Source organism: Pseudorasbora parva, chromosome 4 (genome assembly GCF_024679245.1).
Source record: "Pseudorasbora parva isolate DD20220531a chromosome 4, ASM2467924v1, whole genome shotgun sequence".
NCBI lineage: Eukaryota > Metazoa > Chordata > Actinopteri > Cypriniformes > Gobionidae > Pseudorasbora > Pseudorasbora parva.
In genome coordinates, this window is record NC_090175.1 from 10,816,344 (window position 1) to 10,831,409 (window position 15,066).

Genomic DNA, 15,066 nt, shown 5'->3' on the forward strand with positions numbered 1-15,066 from the left:
ACTGTGCATGGTTCTCTAAATGTTTTTTTATCATTTTATGTCATTATTTTACCATTTATTCTAATGTGTCATATATAATTTGATATCTAACGATATTAAAAATCCAAGCCATACAAGCCTATGTCTAAATGATTTTTTATGTAGCCCAGCATATTTTATATTTAATACATTCCTACCTGCAGTTAGGAAGTACAATGTAACTTCATTAAATGTGAAAAATTTTAAAGTAAACAAATAAAAATAAAGAATGAGAAATATATGTCCATGCTAAATTGATACCCTATAACCAATATATTTAGAATTAAAACATGAAATGCTTTTTTGTATTACCTCTAATTAACAATATAGCCAGCCGTCAGGGTAAGTGAAAGTAAAAGCAAACAAACGAATAAAACCGAAAGCAGTCGCGTAAATGTTTTGGTAATGCATGAGCAGACCGTTTCGGTTAAGCTGTCATTGAACTTGACTGATTTTGAAAACATTTAACCAGGAAGAGTTTATGTAATATATCCTGGAACAAAACAGTTTTGTTTTCAGTCTGTACAATGTTAGTTTATCGTCCACAATTTATGGAGAAAGAGCTAATACAGCAAATATAAATAACCAAGAGGCAAAACCAGATGGTTAAACTATCATTGTTCATTTTTATGTTTGCCTAAACCGTCATCTGTAATATATCCTTTTACTGTATATTACTAAAGTAGATGCGTATTCACTGGGCACTAAATAGGCTATAATAAATAAATCAACATACTGTAAACACAGTGAGGAATAGTTTATTTTGAATCGCAAGACACAATGATTTCCAGTAATCTCACAGCAGGACAGTCCAGTCATGTGAAAACAGTTGGTTAGTTTGGTGGCATTGCTGAGCTCTCGGTTCTTGTAGATCATGTGTTTGGTGAGAATCTGGGATGTGCTTATACCACAATGCTTAGAAACACAGGTTCTTTCCATAACAAAGTTTCACTTTCTCTCTTTAATTTTTTACAGGGATCAACAATATCAGACTTTTGGATTGTAGATAACACATTTCATGCAGACAGTTTTGAATGAGTGGTACACAGAATATGAGCATGATTATGCAGTCTGTGTTTGACAATGAGGTTTTGAACCGAAGTCCATTGCAAGAATCCATTCTCTTAAAGGGGTACTTCAGCGCTGGGAAGATGAATCTGTATTTAAACTGGGTCATTAATGTAGTAGAAATGTGAAATTATTTTTGAATTAGGTGTTTTCTAGACTGAGAAAAGACAGAAAATGTATTTTTGTCTTGAGGGGATGAAAGACAACAATTCCCAGAATGCTTCGCTGCCCTATGAGGCCACCGAATCACTTTCCCACCACATTCATCTTCATAAAATCTGTTCAGCAAGATCAATCGAATACTCCAGGGTTTCTACTGATGGAAAGCCATAATTACTGAAGAACCCTTTAAAGGCACAATATTTTATGTGAGTGTTTAATGTGCTGTTATGTTGGACACTGAGGAGTTTCTGTCATTTTGTGGTTACCATTATGCAGAAGAGTCTCCATAACTGAACAATAGCTTTAGTAAAGGTTATTCAAACATTTCTCTGTTAATTTAGGCCTAGGCTATGTACCCTATTACTAATAAAGAAACATATTTTAAAGTTTTGTTATATAATAGGCCTATGTCATATTTGTTCTGAAAATATGTTCAGTATGTTGAGTTCAATCATAGACAGTAAAAGAAATGGACACAGCGACCCCATTGACGTCTACGGCGAAATAATGAAGTCAACCTAGGGGCACTCACTTCCTGATGGCTGAGCGAACTGCGCAGGCTCAGACTGAGCTTGACGACGTAGATGTGACGTGAGCCTCCTGTCTGACAGCTGTGAGTCTTCTAGTAGATGTGGAAAGCGAAAGCTGAATCACGTTGTTTAAATATTTTCTCCCGTTGCTTTTGGCTCACTATGGGCTTCTACCCATTCTTCCCCCTTGACTTTATCAGACTAGTCTCCAGGACATGTCTCCACGTCCCCCCGACTGTCTCATAGACAGTAAAAGATTGCCTGCGAGCGTCTCCTTAGGTCTATACGGTAATTTCTCTACTGCGCGACAGGGTCGCGTTGGTTATGACGCAATCGTTAGCCTATTTTTACAAAAACAGCTTCTGCGGGGCGATAGTGTAAGATACAAGGTAATGGAGCCTTTTATACATTGTCGTGTTTCTTTAGAAATATACAATGGACAAATGGAGTCTTTAAACGCCTCTGATGTAAAGTTATTCACTGTCAAAGTGACTCAAAAATGAATGGGAGTCAATGGGATGCTAACAGCAGGTGATGGCTTGGTTAGCAATGGCAGCCCCTAGGGGTGGAACGCTTTCCGAGCGCTAGATTACCCCCTTGAGTTCAATGTGAGGGAATATGCAAATTGATCTTGCTGAACAGACTTTTCTCCTTCTCGGACCGGAAGTGAGATGAACTGAACAGGTAAGCTGCTCTTAGGGCGACCTCTGCAGATAATGTTTTAAAATTGCAGTTTGGATAAAAAAATAACTGTAGCATTACTAGTTGTGAGTAATGATGAAGCCCTCGACCCTAAGATGAAGATTTAAATAATTACGAGAAAATAAATAAGATATAGGCCTAGGCCAAGCTATATATATATATATATATATATATATATATATATATATATATATATATATATATATATATATATATATATATATATATATATATATATATATATATATATATAAACGTTATAGCCTATGGTGATTATAGGGACACAAGTTCAAATGGAACAGTATAACTAAACCGAGTTTATTTTCTTGCCTGCTGAGGAAAAAAAAAACAAAGAAACCTTTTGTAGCCTACTGCACCGGTAGGTAGGTGGGACATTAGGCGATCACCAAACAGGAAGTTGAGCCTGAAAGGCATTTAGCTAGCCATCATAATAAGGTAAATTGGCATACTAAATTGTACAAAAATTTGCTGGAAATGTGAATATTATATTACTACTGCAACCAAATCAGTAAAAATGTTTTAATATCACATTTCTATTTCCAGAGTTAGGTTGTTTTTATTTTCGTCTCATCCACTCAGAATTTGGGTGGTTGGGACAGCATGATTTTGGGTGATTAAAGCTGCTTAAGGCTTTGCTAATGAAGAAGAAGAGGATGAATAATAATAATAATAATAATAATAATAATAATAATAATAATAATAATAATAATAAGAAGAAGAAGAAGAAGAAGAAGAAAAGATACGCTTTGTAATAGTTTGTATGCACATGACAACACGTCACTACGTTGCTTTGGCGTTTGGCGCGAAATGCAAATGGAGGGAGGGAAGTGATTTTCTACACAAACTCAAAATGTATATGTTTGGCATCGTTTATGGTTGCTCAAAGAAACCAGCTTTTATCGTGTACCAAAAGTTGTTGTTCATACGTGGGGAAACTGACTGAAAAACGCAGGAAAAGAGGCTTGGAAATCTGCATCGCGGTCAGGAGGAGCCGTTAGAATAATGCTCTTGTGTTCAATGACCACTTTGCCAAAGGTAAATTCACTTTAATAGACTGTGTTTATGAAACGTATTTGGTTATATACTGGCACCTGATGGCAGAGTTAGAGAAGATTAAGTCGTGATCTTGAGAATACAAGAAAGAAAGAAGAAAAAAAAATCCATGGCCAAACTAACGTTAGTTAACGTAGTAGGCCTAGTAACGTTAAGCCTGTGAACAAATTGTGTGAAGCATATCGGGATATAACATAAATCATACTGAGTATAACCTCTCTCTCTCTTTTTACTTTTACAACAACTGTGCAAAATGACTGTGATTAATCTATTGACAGCCCTACATAGCAAACCAAAATCCAATTGGGTCCCTTCCCTTGTAAACCATATTTGGCCGTCCTTAGCAAAATTAAACCACAAGGTGTCGCTCTTATACTGACACGCCTATGACTCAGGTTATGTGAGGCTGCATACAATAATAATACACTTGTCATTCTAGTAATATGCATGTGTTTCTGGCACTTTTATTGTTATTTGAACTAGCAATTTTAAAGATAATATTTATTGTATTACAATTTTCTCAATTTGCCACATTAATTAAGTGTAAAACTGTGATGATCTAAACTGGACTAAGCTTTGCTTAATCTAGTCAGATATGTTAATATATTTGCAATATGCAATGTTTCTAAAATGTATAGTTTTCTAGATGCTGATTGAATGAGCCATGTGCTATTACAACTATGAGTTCATTTTGAATTTAAACTTATTAAACATGTTTTTTTTAAATCATATTTCCAAAACAAATTACCATCAGAGGAAGTGTGCAACAGTTATTGTTGATTAAGAGGAGATAGATATTATGCACACAACATACAAATAAAGGAAGTTCTTCTTAAAAGTATTTTGCCCATCCTTAGAGTCAGGGCAGATTCTTCAGATTCTTTGCGTCTCCATGTTGTCGATATACATTCAATCGGACATACAGTAAATACTCATAGACAATTAAATCAGGGCCACTACCTGCTATTATTCAAATATGCATTGCTGGTAACTATCATGTGAAAAATAATTGTGCAGTCTCTAAACTGACACTTTGTTCACATTTCAGATCAGAATGTGTTAAACAGCCTCAAGCTCTCCAATGTAAACGTTGACTTCAGAATGAAGGTAAAATGTCACACATGCTTCAGATTCCCAGAAAGAGTAAATCAGATGTGCTTGTCTGTTGACCTGCGAGACAATGGCCTGTCCTGTGTAGGATGCCTTACAGTGAAAATTCAAAAATGTTTTTTATGCCAATGCCAAAACAATTGCATATTTATTTTAATTTTTTTAAATTTTATTCTTACAGCAATTAAAGTATTTCAGGCAGTATATTTGTAAACTATATATATGTATATGTATATATAACACACACACACACACACACACACCTTTCCTTGCGCAAAGTAAAGTGGCGACAGTAAAAGCCAATAGTCAACATTTGTTTTTGTCCTTCAAAATACTATAATAGTTTAAAGACATATCTAAAAATGTGTATCGTGATGCTGTATTATTATTCTGCTTGTTAAAAATGTATTATGCAGTAACTAAAACGTACTAAAAGTCAGCGGGCATCGGATATCAAGTTCGTAGAAAGCTTTATTCAATCCATTCAAACTCTGATTTTGGCTGCCTCTGAAATGGGTTAAACCATAGATATTAGTCTAAGATATTAAGTTCAAATAAATAGGCTACACTAGAAATCCACGCTCATTAAAGGATGTTAGGAAAAGGACAGAGAAAGCCTGGACACCTGCATTTCATCTGACGATATATACACAAAAGGTTTTTTATTTCACACTATAAAGTTAAATAACCCTATAGTAGGGTGACCAATTGTCCTGTTTTCCAAGGACATATGCCCTGTTCTGGCCCTAATATAACAAATTTCTATCCATACAGAGGGGACATACTTTAAATGTATTGAAATTAATGAGGAATCTTTGAGTAAACTTCCAGTATCATTTAAGTATCTCATTGCCCGGCCGACTGTCCTGGTTTTCGGTAATCAAAATATGGTCACCCTACATATAGCCTAACTATTAAGCACCTTTCGGAGCATCAGTGTCACAGAACGAGTAAAGTACTCTATCTCTAGGCGTTTTAAACATTTTTAAATCTGAAAACTGCAATGAAATTGTCTGACATCTATTTATGTCCACGGAGGTGAAAAACAGAGCTGGTTGTTCTCTCAATACTGTCTATTTGACTGGCTCAGATATCTCATCAGATGAGCAGTCCAAATGAATTCAAGTGGATTCAGTTTGACGCATTCATAAATTAGAGCGTAATTTAAGTGTCAAAATGTGTGCAGTTCAGTTACAGTTTAACTTCTTGAACCTAATGCAGTTTAACTGAATATACATTTTTTTTCTCTCTAGTAACATACTCTCTGGGCCTCGCACATCACGTTCGCACAGGGCCTTTTTTCATGTCAAGGTATTTTGTAAAAGACACCTGATAGCAGAGCAAAGATCACATGTAGGCTGACCTGTCGTACAGCCTTCAGTAACTTCCTGTTGACTTTCTTTTAAACCTGTTGACAGACAAACAGGGTGTCATAGTTGCATAAATCATACAGAAGCCACATGACCGAGGGAAAACAAGAATTTTTTGTTAGGCCTATTAAGCAAACGAAAGCATCTTTTGTTTATCTTTGTGTCAGATAATGCTGCAGTTATGCTAGTTGGGGCAGTTGTGCGCAGACATGACGCGATGAGAACAGAGATTTTGTGTGTGTGTGTTGTGTTGTATTGTCTCTGCTTTTGAAAGCCTATCAGAACATTTCACAGAAGTCCGTGAAGAGATAGTGTAACTCAAAATCTGTGGCAGTTTCACGGTATCGCAGAAAAATTCTGTGATGGAGAGGACAGACCACACGTTGGGCATGCATGGTTATCGTCATGATGAAACTATACATTGGACTATGGTTGAATCTATGATATGGAGTGTGATTCTTGATTTAATCAGCCAGCATAATTTTATTTACTTTTTTTAATTTTATTTACAGTATTCAGACACGTAACCCAATCCCTGCCCTAAACCTACCCAGGGCCGTACCCACCATTGAGGTCCCCCAATTCTCCGAGGTGTAGCCTACATAATAGAAGTTGCAAAATAATAGCCTATTAAGGCGGCGTGTACAAACAGGTGTTCTCGCCTTGCCAGGCGTATGTTTTTCAATTGTTTCCAATGGATGCGCCACACTTTTCAATAGCGCCCACAGTTTAACTTTGGGTGAACATCAATGTCCAATCACAGTGGAGGAGAGGCGGGACAAATGCCACAACCACCAACCGGCGCTTCAACGACTGATGTTTGATATCACAACACCGCGAGAGCGCTTAATAATCAGGGATGCAAACTAATAACGTTTTCTGTACCTGGTTTTCTTGGAAGCCTTCAGGAAAATTTACATTTACAACTGTGTTTTTACCGATACAGACGAAAATGAAAAGTCTGCTTCAAATAAAGCTCAGCTTTGAAAAGAGATTCACGAGTTTGTGTGCCCATATAATCTTAGTGAAAGTGGTAAACAGATTTGGCTTGCTGTCTGCCATAGAGGGGCTCGGAGAGGATATTCTACCCGAGCTCCGATTGCCCCCCTATAACAGGCAAATTGAATGAATAAAATAATGAATGAAAGTCATTTATATAGCGCTATCATATGTACTACTGTACACCCAAAGCGCTTTACACTCGTGTCAGGGATCTCTCCTCAACCACCACCAATGTGGTGTACAAAAGGAGGAGCAGGGGAGGAGGAGGGATGCTTCAGGAACCAAAAAGGGGAAGAGGTAAGCTGCTGGTTTTATACCTTGGTATTAATTGAAAGATTAGATGGGCGTACTCCTCCCGAAATTACGTTTATTAACTTCACAAAGATACAGGGCAAGAGAAGGAGACTGGGGAAAAAAGAAAGAGAGATGATGGTGATGAGAGAGAAAGAGCAGATAGCCCACTGTGCTCAGAATAGAAAAAGCATTAGCCTACAATATATTCCTAATTGCTACACATAATGTGATTCTTGTCTGTGAAATCCAGGCTAAAGTCTCATAATCTAATATTGAGATTAGGAGCATCACATTTTGATTTCACTCATTGGTTATATTTTCACATTGATTTCTATCTTTGACATGATCTTACTCATTCAACATTAAATATATCAAGGTTATGTTCAAATAATGTTTCTTTACATAATGTAAATCACAAAAATTAACTTTAGCTAGGTTTTCAAAGACGGAGTCACACATATGTCGTCTTTGGCTCAATTTAACAACAAAACTGATTTTTTTTTGCAACATTTAACCAGATTCTCAAAAATCTGTTGTCTTCTTAAAATAATTTATACTGCACACGGAGATGGTTTTAAAGCTACAGTTAGCTGATTCTTTGATTTTCTTATGTCTTAAAATGCATATGTAAAGGAGGGAAATGTTTTTTTTTCAAACCCTCCAAAAATCATATTTGGACCTCGGTATTTAGAAAATCCTGGGTACGGCCCTGAACCTACCCATCTGTGTATTCAAAAAAAAAACAGTGTCTATTCACACCAAGTGCAAATAGCGTGCCTTATTGACAAGTGCTGTTCACACTAGCTCTGCCTAACTATGGTTGGCTGTACCAAACAAGATTTAAAAAAAACAACAACCACAGTTCACCATCCTCAATGGCGCATTCAGTAAAGCGTATGCATTGCTAATAGATCACTGTTTTGCCACTGTCAATACGGCTTCGAATCCGCCTTTTGCAAAGCTTTCTTTTCTCTCTTTTCTCATCAAAAATCACATCAGAAAGGCATTCATTTTCAATAAAAATTAAGAAAATTTTCTAAATGTGGAAATAAAGTACCATACAAAATGTTTAATAATACATAAAAGCATTTATTTGGTAGTGTTAGGGATGGGTTTAAGGATAACTTTTATTGTCCCTTTAGGGCGGCATTCCATTTAATAATTTAAATAAAAATAATAATTTACACTGTTATTATTGCATCTTGTTAATGTACAACAATACTGAGGTGCAAATAGTATGTATCTGTCAAAAAGAATGATGAATTACATGCTGAACTGCTACTCTTGTCTAAATATGGTCTAAATAGTATCTCACTACTTTCACTTAGTAAATAGAATCTACAGCTATTTCCACTTATCATCCATCGCGTGATTCAGATAAGGCAGCTGCCTTATAAAAAACAGATATAACAGGCAGATATGACTGCAGCACAATTTATTCAAAAAGTCCAAATATTCTAAGTGTCCCGAGGTAACAGCCTATAGTGTTTTTACTATTATAACTGAATTTATTAATCAAATGTAAGAATTTAACATGAAAAATGATGCATACATTTAATAAAAAATTAAAAAATGGCCTTTATAAATAACACCCTGGGGTTAATATCACAAATATGCAGATTTAAGTAGGCCTATGTAAAAGCTTATGAGAATATTACTTCAGAATCAATATATGTATACCCCCAATTTCATTTAATTTGATTAAATTAATGTTTAAGTTGATATTTACAAGACATATTGTAACTGCTACTAACTTTTAACTGCTGTAAAAAGCACCTTATTTGTTTAGAGTTTGCAAACCATATGTTATTGCACTTTTGTTCATTTAGCAGCACTTTTGTATTTGTATATGAATTTTGAGCATCCTGCGGTTAATCACGATTAATCAGAGAAAATCATGCGATTCATCGCGATTAAACATTTTAATCGTTGCCCAGCACTAGGGCACAAAAAATACATTAGCAAAATATGCGCATCGATTCGTCAGACTCAAAATAAAGATGGCGGCGCCGGAGAGTAGTAGCAAACATAGATATACATAATAAAGTATATTATTTATTATGTATATCTATGGTAGCAACACGAGTGGAAGACAGGAAGACAGATGTTTTGAAAATACTTTATGTATTTTAATCACAAAAACAAACGTTTGCATCAAGTGAAAGCATCGGGCACATTGGCTACCTACATAAGCTGTTTTTAAATTTAAAATCTTCAATGTCTTATCGCGCTGATGTGACCGAGGGTATCCATCCTCTATGTGAGCACAGTTTCATCCCAGGACGCCCGTAATGCACTCCACATGTAACTGTTTTCACTGTCATGCCACGGATGCGCGTGGCGTTTCTGTTGCGTGTCAGCCACGGGGCGGCTGTGTAGCGTTTTCTCTGGCTTTGCACACTAGAAGCGTGTCTGACGCGGCGCTGCTGCTGCTATTGATGCGGAGGGAAGCCCTATCCTTAATGTTAAACATAAATAGCCTACTGATACAGCAAAGACAACGTCGGCAGTAGCCTATTGACCACATATCTATGGTATTGACGGCAAAATAGGCTACAGAATATTTCGTTCTGTATTGACAGTTGCAATATTTTAAAATCGATAATTGTTGTTTTCTTATTATTACAATTCGGTCTATATCAGCATTTATGTTAACCTAGAGACTTTCAAACATGAAAATGTGATTTATTAATATGTATTTGTGTCAAAATGATATATGAACATCTTTTCCTATTCTATTTTGCCTGAAGACGCTTTCAACACGCTCGCGTGTCGCGTGAAAAATAGGCACACTTCTATTTCTAGCATGCACGCGTTTTCCGCAGGCAGTGTGCAAACTCCAACCTGTTAACATGGGAACCAAAACAAAAATGGACACGCCACGCAGCCGAGATGCTTACCGCACGCTTGCAGTGTGTCCTTGGATTTGATTAGCCAACTTGTTGATATTTAATCAATGGGCATAGCCTGTAGGCTGAGTTGCATACATAGAAAAATCGTATATTGTTTCTCTTTGTTGTTGGTTTATACCTATTTATTTGTGTTATGTGTGTGTGTGTGTGTGTGTACTTATGTTTTCAAGGTTTAATTGAATGCATTGCTCTTGTATAGTCTTTTACTTTGGAATTTTAAGAGCAATAAACATTTGTTGCAATGCTAAGGAATTTGTTTTTTCATTCAGATAATTAAATCAACATGTATAAATTGCTATTAGGCAATTAATGGGGAGATAATCGAATCGGACAGGGAAAAATGAATCGTTAGATTAATCGTTTAAAAAATAATCGTTTATCCCAGCCCTGCCCAGCACAGCCATCTCCTAAATACTGAATACTGCCCCTTCCGCTTACATCACTTCCTGTTCTTACCTGTTATAAGCCATGTTGTTTGTACATCACAATGTGAAGTATTGCCAGCTTACCCTGTCTCTACCAAACGTTTTCTTTTAACCTGTTTATTGATTCCACGTTTGTTTCCAGCAACCAGCCAAATCAGTCATTGTTACACACACACAGTGATTGGTTCAGGCCTATGTCTTCATCCAAAATCCTGTTTGTGGCCCAGCAAAATGTTGTAATAATCTGTAAGACTGGCACTTAAGATTTAGTCCTGCACTTCACTTAAATTGTGACTGAGATGCTTGATAACTAACTTTTAATTATAGCTTTGAGCCAAGTTTTTTTAAACTCTTAAGTCAATTCTTAGCAGTGGTTCTGTGTGTAATCCTAAGAGGTTTGATAAATACGCGCCCTAGGCCAGGAAACACTGCAAGACTGCGGAAATCATACTCAATATAGTGACACTGCTGCCAGTAACAATGAGTTAGCAGAAACTAAAAAAAAAAAGACCAGTTCTCTCTAGAGTTCCTGCTTCTCTTCTTTTCTTCTAAACTGAAAAAAATATTTCAGATAAAACCATCTTTGTAAACAAGTATCACCTACTGATAAAAGCAACACACCAGGAATTTCAGAAATGTAAAGGTTTTTTTTTAAGGACAGAGCTTCCTCATCGTAAAAAACAACATTTATACATCACATTTAAACACAATATAAATTTATTCAAAGTGCTGTACACTGTGCCAAAGCAACTCTACACAATAAAAACAACATTTACTCAAAATTTGTGATTCAATATGTCCAATGAGGGAGCAGACCTCACATGATAGAGGAGACCATACCAAAAGAACTGTATAAAGCTCCTAAATCACTTCAAATTTTCCACAGCTCATGTTGTCTGGTGTTTTCGTCTACTGGAGTCTCTAGGAAAGCTATTTTTCAGTGTTTTGTCAGCAGAACAATTCAAAAACACATTAAATAACAATACAACCCACTGAAAAGATGACTGTCTGTACCCCACTGACTTGCTTTCATTCATTGCAGCTGCATTTTGAACAACTTGCAATTAAGAAAATGAAGATTGAGGGAGACCAGAATAAAAGAGAATTACAATAATATCATCTTGAAGTGCGTGAATCCCTACTTCCAAATGTTTAGCTGAGAGATGTTTCAACTGTGCAGTAGATCTCCAATAGAAGCACTAATCTGCTTATCCAAAATATATTGAAGGGTCAAAGATCGTCCCAATGTTTTTAATTTGTTTGCACACACTGCTTGAGTGAGCTCTTACCTGGGCTTCCAAAGCAGGGGAGGAATTTGCACGACAACCTAGAATCAAAAGCCTTGTCTTATCCTCATTAAGCTGCACAAAAAATATTTGTCATCTACCTTCTGGGAACCGTTCATAGAGTCAGTCTCGGACCTTGGTGAATGTTCAGTTAACGTGTCGCTTCTTCATGGAGAAACTTCTGCTTCTGTAGCACCTTCCCGATGATAATCTGGGCCCGTATTTATCAAGCTTCTCAAAGTACTATTTTAGTCCTAAGTGCTGAGAATTCATGAAATTTACTCCTACTTTCAAACTTAAGTATAAAAGCAAGTTATCAAATTTCTTAAAGCTAAGAATCACTCTTACTCTCCCAGTTATTTAAGACAGCTCGAGAGGTATCTCAAGTGGTTAGGAGTTGCCAGTAGGGGGCTTGTGATGGTTATAAGGAGTCAGAGAAGTGAGCAAATCTTTCAAGAGAGGGAGAATGTGTTTGAAATTTTTGAAGAGGAGCAGCCAGATAAACAAACGCGATCGTTTGGACAGAGCAGGCATCATCTTTTTCAGCACTGGTTAATGTTGGGCTGTTTTATAATAAAAATAAAGAAGCAGCGCTTCTTCCTCCTGCCAGTTTGATCTTCTTTTGGAATCCATGGTGGCTGATTATATAAAAAAAATATAGGCTATATATAGGCAGTTGTAATTAGTTGTAATAGTTGTAAAATAAACATTGTAATTAAAGGGGGGGTGAAATGCTGTTTCATGCATACTGATCTTTTTACACTGTTAAAGACTTGGAATCCCATACTAAACATAGACAAAGTTTCAAAAGTTAAGGTGGACGTTTGATGGGAGTATTTCTTTGTCAAAAATACTACTTCCGGTTAGTCATAAGTTTCGGCAAGTTTTTTGAGATCATGCGTCCCCTTTGACGTTAATGGGGGCGGAATTTCCTTGTATGGGCCTTACGGACAATTCTACCGGAAGCGCGTGAGAGAGAGCGAGGGAGAGAGCGAAAGCAACAGGCTATCAAAGCTGATGTGCACATAACAATGTCACCAAAAAAGTGCGTTTTTGGTTGCCAGACCAAGACAGTCCTGCACAGATTCCCCAAAAACCCCGCGGTAAGGCAACAGTGGATGTAATTTGCTTTTCCGGATCAGCAACTGAGTTGCGCGAATGTTTATATCTGTTCGCTGCATTTCGGTGCCGACTGTTTCATAAACAAGGCCAAGCTCGACGCCGGATTTTCCCGATCGCCTAATGCTGAAGGATGGAGCAGTCCCAACGTTAGAAGGGTGAGTGAGACTGCTTCAAATGTCTGTGTTTTTTTAGTCCGCTTACTGTCTACACAAACCACGCGTAAACACACAAACACACGTGCACAACTGCACTTCCCACATGTACACCTTCAAAGACAAAAATACGACGATATAATTCAAGTATAAATATGTAAATAACACAAGCCGCTAAGCATATTATATAGTTAGTGTATAACTTGTAACTTACCACATACAGACGTCCTGCTCTAGTCGTTTTTGCTGCTGCTCCTGTTCAACTGCAGCCTCTGGGTCTGATTCCGGATCATAGATGTATGGCTGTATCTGATTAAAAGCCATATTTTTATTTTGAATAAAGTTTTTTTCCCGCTGTTAGGGATGACGCACTCGACTCAACACACAGCGCGCTGCTGCACACGTCATTATTTAGCTCCGCTCACACGACACGCCCCCACCCGCTCGGCTTTTTTCGGAAAGACTCGGAACAGCGCATCTTTCTTATATAATTATTAAAAAAATAAAGACTTTTCGGAGATATGCAGGATGCAATGCTACTCTATAGGTACTCAAGATTGACATGACACTGACTGAAACTGAGTGTTTCACCCCCCCTTTAAGATATGGATGAAAACAAACATGTTTGTTTAATTTCAAATGTGTATATTATAATGTATTCCCTTGAAAACTCTTTTTTTGGCAAATGTGTGTTGGATGTAAACTCATCTTAGGAACTTCACCATTCCAGACTGATCTCATGAAATGGCGTACGTATGACACGCCCATTTGTATGCTATTTTGGTGTGCTGTCAAGACGCATAATCGCTTTTAAGCGTGTTTATCAACACTGTTTCATTCTATCCCCTTACACTGCCCCTACCTGCCAGTGGTTGCTTTGTAGGCGAAAACCAGTGCCTTGAATTTGATGCGAGCAGCCATTGGCAACCAGTGCAGTCTGATGAAGAGAGGCGTAACATGAGCTTTCTTCGGCTCATTAAAGACCACTCTCGCCGCTGCATTCTGGATCAGCTGCAAGGGTTTAATAGAGCATGCTGGAAGCCCAGCCAGAAGAGCATTACAATAGTCCAGTCTGGAGAGAACAAGAGCTTGAACCAGGAGTTGTGCAGCCTGTTCTGATAGGAAGGATCTAATCTTTCTAATGTTGTATAAAGCAAATCTGCAGCACCGGGCTGTGGCAGTAATGTGGTCAGTGAAGTTTAACTGGTCATCAATCACAACTCCAAGGTTCCTGGCTGTCCTTGATGGAGTTATGGTTGATGAACCAAGCTCAATGGAGAAATTTTGATGAAGTGCTGGGTTGGTTGAGACAACAAGTAATTCTTTGCAAGACTGAGTTGAAGGTGATGCTCCTTCATCCAGTCAGAAATGTCTGTCAGACAGGCAGCGATACGAACACTGACTGTAGGATAATCTGGTTGAAATGAGAAGTAGAGTTGAGTGTCATCAGCATAGCAGTGATAGGAGAAGCCGTGTTTCTGAATGACAGAGCCTAATGATGACATGTAGATGGAGAAGAGAAGTGGTCCAAGCACTGAGCCCTGGGGAACCCCAGTAGCTAGATGATGTGACTTAGACACTTCACCTCTTCATGACACCCTGCAGGACCTACCAGAGAGGTAAGACCTGAACCACTGGAGAGCAGTTCCTGAGATTGGCTGTCGTGTGTCTCATGACCAATTGTGTCATTACGTCAGCTTTGATTGTAAAATGCCTTTGGCTCTCATGTATCTCGTGACCGATCGCGTCATTCTAAACTTGTCATTTGTATCATCAATTGAATCAGAAATATTAATGAGTGCGTGTGTTCTGTTCACAAAGCGGTGCGATCATCATTTC

At 37.5% G+C, this 15,066-nt stretch overlaps 1 long non-coding RNA gene across 1 annotated transcript in view; it reads left to right on the forward strand.

Annotated features, from left to right (window-relative positions):
* Positions 1 to 3,405: 3,405 nt before the first annotated feature.
* Positions 3,406 to 15,066, forward strand: part of LOC137072890 (uncharacterized) — a 48,491-nt gene continuing 36,830 nt past the window's right edge. The window contains exons 1-2 of the long non-coding RNA XR_010904700.1: positions 3,406 to 3,536; positions 4,603 to 4,661. This is a non-coding gene — a long non-coding RNA (uncharacterized lncRNA). The remainder of the gene's footprint in view (positions 3,537 to 4,602; positions 4,662 to 15,066) is intronic.